The sequence below is a fragment of the Tachypleus tridentatus genome, chromosome 8 (genome assembly GCF_004210375.1).
Source record: "Tachypleus tridentatus isolate NWPU-2018 chromosome 8, ASM421037v1, whole genome shotgun sequence".
In the NCBI taxonomy this organism is placed as follows: Eukaryota; Metazoa; Arthropoda; class Merostomata; order Xiphosura; family Limulidae; genus Tachypleus; species Tachypleus tridentatus.
The window spans coordinates 112,534,927-112,547,824 of NC_134832.1; the positions used below are offsets into that span (position 1 = coordinate 112,534,927).

The following is a 12,898-nucleotide window of genomic DNA, read 5'->3' on the forward strand; positions in this document are numbered from 1 at the left end:
ATTTTTATAGACAACAAGTTGGTTCCCTGACACTGAACAACCTAAACATAGCACATGCATCTATAACACGTTACACTGAATGAACTTTTGTGTGACTCACACCTTTGACGTAAATTCACCATATGTAAAACAGTTGTTTTCGAAAAACCCATAACTTCCTTTCGAAATACAATTAAATTTCAGTCAGGTCAGGGTGAAGAGTACAATTACTAACGTGTTCCATTTCTAGTTGACTAGCTGTTGTGAAATACCCTGAGGATTTTTCCTAGAACTAACACAGTAGATTCTGGACAAGCCAACAAATGTTACTAGAAATATTAGTGCTACAGCCCTGAACTAATTCTTAGTTTCCAAAGACGTTATCCGTTAAACTTACAAAATACATTCTTATTTCTTATGCTCCTATAGAACAGCGATATATTTGCGTACTTACGAATCTAGAATATAGGTTTCGATACCCGTAGTGGACAGAGTATTAACATTTCTTTGCGTAGCTTTGTAATTTCGTATTTTGCCAGAAATCTAATAGTAACAAAAGGTGAATTATCACTACCGTCCGACTTAAGAGTATAGGTTACTATATAGATTTAAAATTTTATATAAACATCTTCTGAAAAGTTTATTTTCTGGTTGATACTCACTTTAGCTAATATAAGTTAATAGCAAGATAAACTACATCTTGGTATCAAAAATATGTTGGAAAGTGATATTTCTAACCCGCAGCATGGCAACACATAAAACGTCTCTGTGTTGTTGTTGTCTTTTTCAATTACAAACTTTTAGCTCATAGTTTCCTCATCTCTCGATCAATTTCAGATCTATTTACAGTTTTGTTTGCAGGAAGTCAAGCACTTTCTATTAATTTATTTGATCACGGTCAAGAGCTAAGAAATTAACTTACTCTAATTCTGACTAAAATAATCTCAAACCTCGCGGCTATTATAAAATCCCTCTTGCTTCTTATAAATATTGATTTTATATTTTTTGTTGTAAAAGTTTGATCTTTTGGTAGTAATTTCTTTTGAAAATCTGGATACATTTCCCAACATTGTATTTCATTACACATTTTAAAATTCTGTATTATACAGTGATAACTATCTCATTTCTTTTTCATTATCTTAAAAACATCAAATTAATAATTTACGAATGATTTAAGGATATTTGATAAAAGTAATATTTTTTTGGATCAGATATTTGGGTAATTTGGGCTTTCTGATTCTTTTTTAATTTGCTCACTCACTTACACATAGCTATCATTTAATAGATTCGAAAGATCTAATAAGAAGCTTTCTTATTTTTTGCTTGCTGTTTATCACACATTAATTTACTGTTTGACAGAGAATGAACTGAAGGAATCAAAGACAGAAGAAAACTTCAAACATGTTAGAGTGATAAAAAACATAACAATCCAAAATAAATAGAGAATTATGACAAATTTCGGACAGAGAACGGACTTTGCTTTCTACATTGAATATATAGATGGTAAGTGTGCACTTTTTGTTTTGAAAGATTACTTTTTCTAAAAAAAATTATGTTGTCACAAAATTCAAAATTGTTTTCAATCCTCTACTGATTTACGTTAATTAACTTGGTATTATGGTAGACCATTTGTGTCTAAGTTCAGCCTTTGTTTGTTAATTATGTAACACGGTTAATTAGTTGGCAATTGTATTCACTCACACACACACACTTACAATCACTGATGAATGCAACAACACACCATCCGCTACACAAATGCCGATCAGCTGTTAATTTTATAGTGTAATTTATTCCTATGTATTTACGGTGAATCTACACGACAAGCTCTTATCGTGTTTCTTTTAGAGAAGATAGTGAGGGAAGCTGACGTTATTATCTTGTTATCCAAAACTTATTATCTCCATATGGCTTTGTTAGTAGTCCAACATACTTTACGTGGAATATCGCTCCCACTGTTCCCATGTGTATATCTGTTTTAGGATCGATTACAGTTTTAGTATAATGTAAAAGTTCTCTGTGAATGATGAAATAGGGAAATCCCAGCAAACAACCACCGCTTCTTAGTATCGATGTTACGTAAGGAAAAGTAGCAAGACTTGTTGAGTAAAATGTGCAAAAACGTGTTTTTCCACTCTAAACTTTCACGAACTATTCGTTAAATAGAATGATAACATATGTTTGTTATTGAATAAACACTGGCCATCCTTCATGAACCAGTTTGTAATGTGATAGAAATACATAACCCTAATGAAGTCTAATACATTAGTAGTATGTATGTATATGTGTGATTTCTGTATCATTTCGAGAGAAAGGAATTATGAAAAGTGTAAAACGTTCAAGAGAGTAAGAGGTCAAATTGAATCCTATTTAGAAACTTTGAAATACTTTAAATAACAATTATTACATATGCTCACGCGAATTCTCACGCAGATTAATCGTAAATGACAAATCAATCACAAGAACTTACAAACATGTATAAGTAATTTCATTTCATTCATTGTTTTAATAGCTTTCCGTTCGTGATCATAATCCGGGTGAGAAATAAAACACTTAGTTTCGGCGTATCTGGATTTTAAGAAAGCGTTTGACACAGACCAATATGAAACGGCTTGCAACGAATCTTATCTCTAACTGTGGGAGATACATTAACTGATTTAATATACGAGTGACTAGATGAAAGATAGTAGAAGATTATTATAAATGGGGTGAAGTCATACTGGATTAAAGATCCAAATGGTGTACCTCATGACTTAGTCTTAGGAACATTGCTCTTTTTGATTTATATTAATGACGGAGATGAAGGACAGTCAATAATTTTCTTAACTTTGCTGATGATATCAATGTTTTGAGTGTTGCTGACTGTGAAGAAAACGCTGCTGAGTTCGGCAAACAAATGGCATATGGGTTTTAATTTTGATAAATGCAAGATAATGCATATGGGTTATCATTATTTGAATTATAATTTCGATGGAAATAATCTTAACACTGTCAAGCAGGAAAAATATCTTAATATAATGGTTCATATATTTCTTAAGCCATCCAAGCAGTATGCTGTTAGTAGTTTAAGGGCAAAGAGGATTTTGGGTTGTATCTATAGAAGTATTGATTACATGTCTAAAGAGGTTATAATTTATCTGAATATGTCACTAATTAGGTCATGTTTGGAGAATTCAGTTCAGTCTTGGGCTCCTTGCTTCAGAAAAGACATTGAAGAGTTCAGAGGAGGAATACTAAAATGGTACTTAGGATGGAGGGTTTGTCATATTATGAGAGATAAAGATATCTATACTTTCCTTTTCCAAAAAAAAATATTGTTATATTGTAATAATTTGCAGATAATTTGATTTTAAACGTAAAAGCTGAAAATTTAAATGATATGTTTTATAGCGGGATCATTTAAGTAATAGTTGGAAAATTGTTCAAACAGGACACAGTTGAGAATAAAGAACTATTTATGGAAGTAATAATATTTTCTTTAGGTGTTACAAGTGTTACGCATTAAAAATATGTGAATCCCGCAACCGTTATATTGTAATAATTTGCAGATAATTGTGATTTTAAACGTAAACAATCTGCTGAAAATTTAAATGATATGTTTTATAGCGGGATCATTTAAGTAATAGTTGGAAAATTGTTCAAACAGGACACAGTTGAGAATAAAGAACTATTTATGGAAGTAATAATATTTTCTTTAGGTGTTACACAATTCAAACAGAAATCCACCGAAAAATCACCCATACATACATTCCTTGGGACTCAGTGAAATAAAACAAAAACTCAACATACTAAGAAACCAAATAAACACAGCCATAAAACTATGCTCACCAGATTTAACGATGACGACAGAAAGCAAAATCAACCAACTAAAGTAAATACATACCATATATTCCCGACATCAGCAAACAAATAACCAACATTTGGCACTTCTATATTGTAGAAAAATGGAAAGCAGATTCAAAGAACATAAAAGTCACCTTCACACGTTTTCGAACACTGTAGAAATCACTTTTTGTTATTTTGTTGAATAGTTCCAAGTAAAAGGCAGTAGAAATCACTGTTATTTTGTTGAATAAAAAGTCACGTCATCACTTAGTGTATATATATATATAAGATAATAATTTCATAGCCTTCGATCAGACTCTGGTGCGCACCCTGATTTTCACTTCGTACAAGAAAGTAAGTAACATTTTGTTATTATTCAACTACTCTTCGGTTGCTTGCTTTTTGAGAAATTGTTCTCATTATTATAAAAAAATATATGTACAATACTAACAACATGAAATTTGCAATGAAGTAAAATGTTTAACACGTCGCATTAACGGGTATAAACCACATTCACGTTAGGTAACAAGATAATGCCAAAACTATACACTCTTGATACATTCGGTTAAAAGTTACGTGTTATAGGTATCGAACGTTGATAAGATGGACTGAATTAGAAAAATATCTGACACGTTCTACTAGGACATCTAATAATATGCATATATGTATAATAGGATATCAATAAACCTGAAAAGAAAGCTTTAATAATAATGTTCTAAATTTTCTTATGACACATCTAAATATAAAGATGTATGTAATCATTTGTTATGATGGAACAACCCCATTAACGAAGAAAATATATTTTATCTGATCCTTTTCTCTCTTAAATTCTTGTGGTTATATGTTCTCTTGATATCAGATTACTAATATTAATTCTGTTTAGTTTTATGCGTACCAGTATGGCATGATTCCAAATACGAAATTTATTGTGTTTTTAGATAATTATCATGAACAAGTCAACGATCTTTCTTTTATGCCTTTTGATATGTGGAGTTGCAATTGAGACTGAAGGTCGCTGCTGGTACCATTGTGTACTCCTTCACTGTAGACATGGTATTTGCACATACTTATGTAGATGGATTTGCCATGGTCCGGTTCCATTCGGCTTACCAGATAAACCTAAAGGTAATATTATCATGTAAACAGGTTAGATCTATCTGTTAATATATTTTTCCCTCAAAACAATATTTTATCTATTATTGCTTATTCAGTTGACACATATGCACACTTTTCAAAATTACTGAATGTTTAAACGAACGAAAACTCTTAAAACGAGCAGTTAGGTTGTATCATAGATACAAAACGAGAATATTGTAACGTATATTTACTATTTCTCTTCACTCAGGTCTCAGGTAAAGAGAGCTAATTATACATTAGCTGAAAACAATGCATTGATCAGAAAACACGACTTGATGTGTAATTTATTACACTAGTATAATGAGCAGAAAATTTGTCGTGTGCAATGTATTTAAAGTATCTTAGGTACTAAAGTAACAATTTTGATTCGTTTTTCAACTTAAACACAAAGCAACACAATGAACTTTCTTTTCTCTGCCCACAACGGGCGTCAAAATACGTAATCTAGTGTTGTAATATCGTCTGCCAGTAGAAGTATTCTCATTCGAAAAACGATGTTTGTATTAGATTAATGTCTTAGCAGCTACTCCAAACTTTTACGATACTGAAATGCTGCATCTCTCAGTTCCAGAAAAAATGTTACTTTACTAATCATACGCATACCTTAATCATTTTCATACCTTTTATGTAACAGTTAAAGAAGTGAAGTTCAAAGAGGGAGAAAAACCACGAGAATTTGATTTAAATGAGTAACCGACGTCTTTATGCAAGGGTAAGTGTATTATCAGTTATTTGATAAATTAGTGTTACGAATATGTTCAGTTTCCTTATTATGGTTGCCAACATTTTTATGTTTTGGTTGTTCCTATCACAAACTAACTCATACCAGCGTAAATATAATCGTGTTGTTTATTACTTTCACTCATTGTAACGGATTTACAATAATGTATTTATTTTGATATCTGTAATTGTTTTGCTTAAATATATATTTCGAAATGCATCTATCTGACATATTGTCAAATGTGTATTGCAAAATTCTCGCCTGTTTTCTAAATTTGTAGAAGAATCTTAAGTGTAAGAATCAACAATATATGATTTACAAAAGCACGAGAGCACTTGTTGAGCCAACTGAGCTTTCGAAAACCTCGTCTTAACTTTGATAAATCGATGCGCCAACAGGCAGTTTACATTTTATTCTGTTGGTTTGGTAATATTAGTATATTATAAACCTGGGAAGTTCTAACTGTAGTTAGAATTTATTAATCTGGTATTTAGAGATACTTGATTAGAAGTGTTTGCAGATTTTGAACATAATTAACCATTTAACATAATAAAATTAACTTCAAATATTAATAAGAGGGCATTAGGTTCTGTTCTTTCATTCCTGAAAAATTATCTTGTAAGTGACGTGTGAGACCTGTGAAGAATAGAACTATATAAATCAAGTTTCGTATTATTATTATTTATCTCGGACGAATATCCGATTTATTTTGTTACGTTCGTTACGTATTACGATTTCGTATAACCGAAAATTTGAATTTAGAAGTTTATTTAGTTATTACCAATTTTGATCTATATACTATAGGTCTAATACTGAATATTTTAGCGACGAACCAAATACACGACGAGCAAAGTAATCCTGAATTGATATTGTTACACCTCTCTTAAGCCAGCGCTTTCTTTTCTTAGCTGGCTTCACGCCACTTAGAAGCATATATTATTAATTCTTGCTCTCGAGAATCATGTGTAAATTTTGATAACAGGCGGGCTTCTGCAATAAATATCCAACAATATACGTCACTCGCATCAAAGAGAAACAAATGTAGATATTAATATAAATTTATAACACTGAATCTGTTACAATCATTATTTATAATAACTGTTATTATAAATTTTATTGTAGTTTATATATTAAAATGTATTTGTGTTAAAAAGGAGAATTCTGCGTATCAATATTGTTGGCAAATATCATAAATGTAATACATATCGACATTTAATCGCCTCCTAAATTTAAATTAGAAATTAACTCAGTTTGAAGTCGTTCGTAATATGTAACATAATAATTCGGAAATTCGTCTGGAAGTCAATGATAATACGTAATATCTTTAACACACAGACATAAAAATAGCTTTTGCTTCTTACTGGCAGTACATTACTTTTTCCTTTGCTTTTCGCGATTGATTTGTTTTAAGTAACATCTTTTGGTATTATTTTCTGCTGTTGAACTCGTGTATTTTATATTATTTTCTCAAACTCACAACGTATATGAGATTAAAACGTATGAAACTGGAAATAGTATTTATATATATAAATAAACGTTAATGTTTGTGAATGTCTATTTGTTCAAATTTCTTGATGAATCAGCATCAAACCTGACATTGTGATACAGGATGACAGGACGAAGGTCATGGGGGTGTTCGAAAAATTGTTTGAAATTACTTTCTATACTTAAGCCAAAAGATTATCACATGATTCACTTTTTCTTGTATAAAACTTGTATATTCAATAAATATTAATATTTTATTTTTCAGGATCTTCTCTTTAACCCGTGAGAGCTGGAAATATCTGATTCACTTCTTTTATTCTTGTACTTATATTAAATACGTCTTTTAAGATGTAAGCCGGTTTTCTTTACCGAAAATGTCAATAAAAACATTTAATATTTTGTTTGGTCATTGTTATATATCCCTGTTGTAATTATAAGCAAGACCTTGAATACTGAAACATTCACAAGCGACAAAACAATTTATCGGGAAACAAAAAATGTTTTTAAGGTTTCGTTTTTTTTTTGTACATGGTGAATAATTATGAGTCATCAATTATTCAGCGTTAAGTTAAGAAGTCTTATTTCATACTTCCTGTTTACAGAGATGGGACAAATTTGTTTGGGAAGGCTGTTCTGCAAAACATTTTTGAGTTGATAAGAATAAAGCTCTGTAAAGAATATATTGTTTGGGGAGAGATTCTTTTGTTTAACACAAGTGTTTTAGTTATCCTTCTGGCGGTCAAAGGTGAGCTATCTCTCTTCACTCATTTTGGAAATCTTTTCATATCCGCCGCTTCTCCAAATTTTAATGAAAACATACAGAGATCAACCTTTTAGATTCAAAAAGTCCTACAAAGTGTTTTGAAGTATTTAACCCCTTTGCACAATGAATAAACAAGAAATTAATGTCTTTGATATTTAAGGGACAAAACGGTTGTTTTCACTAACGATAAGGTACGGTATACCCAGGTGGTTAAGGTACTTGATTTGTAATCTGACTTGTGTGTGTCAGTCAGTCATCAGATACTAAAATTATATTATATAAAGGATTATATAACTTTGCAGTTTTCTCTGTCTTTACATCAGTAAGACGTGTGCATGTCATAAATAATAAAAATAATGCACTCTGTAAACCACAACAGAACGTAACAGATGAACTTAAAAGTGAGAAAAAATATTTATTACTCTTAATTTTGAATTTACATATTCGTTACACAGAACACTTTCAGGGACAAGTATAATTTGTATACTGTTTAATATAATATATATATATATACACTTTGATTAAATCGATTTAAATTGAATCTCCACTCTACTTCCAAATAAAACAAAATTTAATGCACCTCATCTTTAAAATGGAGTATTAATCTGTTGAATATCTAAAACAATAGGGACTACTTTCTACAAACTAATGTATCTCCCCTTTCAGTTGTTGGTTTTGAATTTTCCGTAAATCTCAAAAACAGGATATTTGTCCCTCTTTACTCCGCGAGAAATCTAGCCCTGGGTTTTAACAGTGTAATAGAGAAAGGTTACTTCTGACTCACTGAGGTATGAATGGATTAGAACTTCACAAACTGTGAACTTGAGAAAGTTGAGCCTTCTTCTTTAATTCAGTAGAATAAACTAAAAAATGTGTAACTTTTCACACCTTCAAGTAAAAGTATGAAATTATTGAATGATACAATGAATTTTTACACGAAAAATAAATGTTAACGTCTATTGCTTTTAAAACACCTCTATACGAAGTTGGAATAGCTTTATCCTATTTGCTTTTCATATCAATTGAAATGTAGCATGTGAAACCGTATACAAAAAAGTAGCTGTTAACTTTTTCTAGTTCAAATTGCACATCGCTAATCAGTTGTTTACCTTTCAATAGATTGAGAGTTGATTTTCTTGATATTTCAGCTACAGAAAAGATAAAATGGTTATCTTTTAGTATGGTCTTAATTTTAGCTCAATTTGCCAGACTTTCTGTTAGCTGTCATCAGAGAATGATTCGATTTTGTAAGAAACTTCATTAAAACAAGAGAATAATATTTCCAATTATGTAAATGACTTAAAGTATAACTTTTACCTGTGACATATTAATTTGATCTTTGTAATCTTTCCTCTAATTTGATAAAAAAAGTAAACAATTATTCCTTTGAGGTATTAACTCCTCTTTATATGAAATTTCAACATCAACAGGAAACCTTTTTTAATTATATTGAAAGCAATTCCCAGCTCTCAGGCAGAGTTAACTGAGATCTTATATGCATATATACTTATATACTGCGACCAACAGATTAAATACAATACATCGTCAACTGATTATACAACTTTAAAAATCATCTCAAATATATAACACGATACAAATAAGCTGATGATAATAAAATTACACTTCACGTGAAAGTGCATTAGCACAGAAGTATCAACCCCTTTGACGAGAATTATCTTCACACCATATTGTATTGATGTTAAACTTCTATTTAACAGCTTTCTTTTCTTACCTTTCATTTGATTCAAATGGTCGATGGGTTGTGATCAGTGTAAGTGACAATATATGGTTGAAATGCAGATATACATGTATTGAAATATTCTGAAACCAATGTATCTTTATCCACGGTTGAGTAATTCTTTTGGTGAGAGTTAAACATTTTAGAAAAATAACAAATATGGTGTTCAGTATCTCTGTTTTTTTAAATGCGACAGAATGGGGTCAGCGCGACAATCGGTGCCATCAACTGGTACTTCGGAAGGCTTATCAAAGTTTGGTGCCATCAGTACAAGTTAAGTGCACAATGAAAATATAATATTATCAATTGCATATTGGCATTTTTCAGACAACTTTTTGTTATTTTTTCATAAGATTTATTAATAGTATAGTGACGTCAGCAAAACGTTTAACAAACTTTCTGTTATAATCAACCATTCCTAAAAATATCATCAAGCTTATCCAGTTTCTAGTGATTGGATAATCCACGACGCAATCAACTTTGTCTTGTATTGGAGCAACTTGACAACGACCTAGCTAAACAACTTTGGCCTTAGAAAAATCACTTTTTGCCATATTTACAGTGGTATTGACTTTCTTAGTCATTTCAAAAACACCACGTTATACACATTAGTGTTCTTTCCAGGTGTTACTGTAAATTACAATATGATCAACACAAATACAAACATCCAACAGTGTGTTGAGACATTGATTCAGCATTCTCTCAAAATTGCATAAGAATTTTTCATTCCAAATTGGCATTAAATAGTACTGGTATAATCTATCAGGGGTGATAAATGCAGAGATTTCTTTTGCTAGGTTAGTTAGTGAACAGCCCAGTTTCCCTTAAGCAGGTCACATTTGTGATACAACGAGTCTTTCCTATTTTAGCAATACAATCCTCTATTTCTGGAATGGAATAAGAATTTGTTTTTGTCAAAGCATTAGCTTTGCGAATGTCTATGCAAAATACCACCGAACAAAAGATGAATACCAATTACTTTCACTCGGTTCTGTAATGGAATTCAGAATTTCTTATTTCTTCACGCATTTTATCAGCCTTGATTGGATACACACGATAGGGACGTTGTTTCACAAGAGATTATTGACCTACATAACGTCATAAATAGCAATATTGGTTTGATTTAGAACGTCCGCAAATATACACACATATTCGTTAAATAAAGTAGCAAGTTGATTTTTCACTTCACAAGGATCCGCAAATCTGGACCGAAACCTGGAAACATAATTCAGTAAGTACATTTCTTTCGGTCATCTATAAACTAGTGTTCTTTCAGTAATTTCAAAGGACAACGCACTGAATGGCCAAACACCAAATTGAATGGACTAAACCCTAACGACTCCTGAACTGACTCACGGATAGCAAATGATAATAAATTAACTCCTTCATCCCAGGCCTTCTCATTATCTAGAGAATAAGTCCGAATAACATTTTTAAGGTAGACTAGAATCTTACAAGAATACCTTGCGATTCAGGATGGTAGGTGTTAGATTTCATCTGTTTAGCGACGAGCTGGTAAACGATTTGTTTAAAAAAACCGACATAATATTTGATCCTTTATTACATTGAATTTCATAAGAAAGCCAACAAAAGTAGAGTAATTAATCAGTGCCCTAGATTTTTTGCTGAAATATTTCTTAAGAGGAAGATAACTTCAGAAAATCGTGTGGATGCACACATAATTGTCAACAAATACAGATGTCCCAATGGAATTTTTGGAATGGACCCAACAGAGTCAATAATCACACGACGAAAGGAATCTTTGAATGCTGGAAAAGGTTTCCAACCAATTGATAGGTACGACAATTTTTGAAAAACCGAGAAACATCTTTCCTAATTTTTTTGGCCAAAAGAAATATCTCATAATTTATTTACGCGTCTTCTTGAGTCCTAAATGACTTCCCAAGGGTAGTTCATAGGCAACTTTCAATATTTGCGAACGATATGCTTTTAAAACAGTAATTTGATAAAGAAAAGTCTCTTTCTTTGAAATTGATACATTTGGTTGCTTCCAGTTTCTAATGAGCACTTCATTTTGACAAAAGTTATCGTTTGAAACTTTTTCAATATATTCTTTTGGAGTGCACATTTAAACAGTGAAGAGATGTGTGGATCCGTTTCATGCTCACGGATCAGTTTGCTTTTAGCAAACGGAAATTCACCAGGTGAACCAGATCACTCGAGTCCTTTATAGTGGAAATTATTGTCACATTATAAAGCCCCCATAACTATGGCAACCAGCAAAAATGCAAAACTAGCATTATCATGTTAGGGTAGGCACCAGTGTTGTGTAAGTCGAGTCAAAACATGCTTTGATTATTAAAAGAGTATACAAGCTCTCAGAAAGAGCTCTCACAACCTCGTAACTTTTTGTCATTCTGTGTAACTTGAGCGTCTGGTCTCCATCAAAATTAAATGGAATACATAACAGGTAAACTTCTACTGGAATACTAATGTTTTTAATATCCAAGTAGTGGAGAAACTACTTGATTCTATTTTAAATATTTAACTTCATTGTCCATATAATACATTACCACTAACTTTTTATAACTTGAATCTCCAATCCACTTCCAAATAAACTTAAATTTAATATGCACCAACCTTTTATACGAGATTATTAATGTCTTGAATTGTTAAAGAAATAAAAAGTATTTGCCATAATGCCCAGTTGTTCAGTTGTTTTAGGTTTTCTGACAAAAACATACAAAGTAGTAGAATGCCTTGCAAGGAACCTAACCCTGAATCTTAGCATTGTAAGTACAGAAACCAGTAGTTCATAACTTAACGTATGAAAGTGCGAAAAGTGCGACCCTTTCTCCATCCAATAAAATGAAATTTATCATGGCGTTTGACTTCGATTAATGCTCCCTCTAATTATCTCCATCTATATAAGGCTTACCTATTGCCACAGCAGCAGTAATCCAACAAAGAATTCTGTAGGTTCTTGCCTCTCTCCTCATCAACAACAACAGTTTAAGTTTGAATGTCACAGTGTATGACTATCGATAGTCGCCATGACCTAAGTATTAAGAATAAGATATAAAATGAAACTTAATCGCAGAGATCAGCAGTCAATACTAATAACTGATAAATATCACGTGGATTACAATTTTCCAGCCTATTGTTCGCTGCAACAACTAACTTATCGTCATGCCAGTGACAGGCGAATACATAGCACATGTCAAGACTAATTTACAGGAGTTTTTGCTTTTCCAAACTATAAATACCATACTTACTGTAAACCTACAAATAA

General features: G+C 31.6%; 2 long non-coding RNA genes across 4 annotated transcripts in view; both read left to right on the forward strand.

Annotated features, from left to right (window-relative positions):
• Window positions 1-324: 324 nt before the first annotated feature.
• Window positions 325-3,474, forward strand: LOC143224250 (uncharacterized). The gene is made up of 3 exons (XR_013013290.1): window positions 325-538; window positions 1,339-1,482; window positions 3,134-3,474. It is a non-coding gene; the product is annotated as an uncharacterized LOC143224250 (long non-coding RNA).
• A 549-nt stretch (window positions 3,475-4,023) lies between these two features.
• Window positions 4,024-12,898, forward strand: part of LOC143223224 (uncharacterized) — a 334,153-nt gene continuing 325,278 nt past the window's right edge. Inside the window, exons 1-4 of one of the 3 annotated variants that reach the window (XR_013012760.1) lie at window positions 4,024-4,155; window positions 4,740-4,926; window positions 5,573-5,650; window positions 7,410-7,543. This is a non-coding gene — a long non-coding RNA (uncharacterized LOC143223224). Of the gene's footprint in view, window positions 4,156-4,739; window positions 4,927-5,572; window positions 5,651-7,409; window positions 7,544-12,898 lie in introns of those variants that run through there. The other 2 variants (XR_013012761.1, XR_013012762.1) reach the window with 2 other exon arrangements.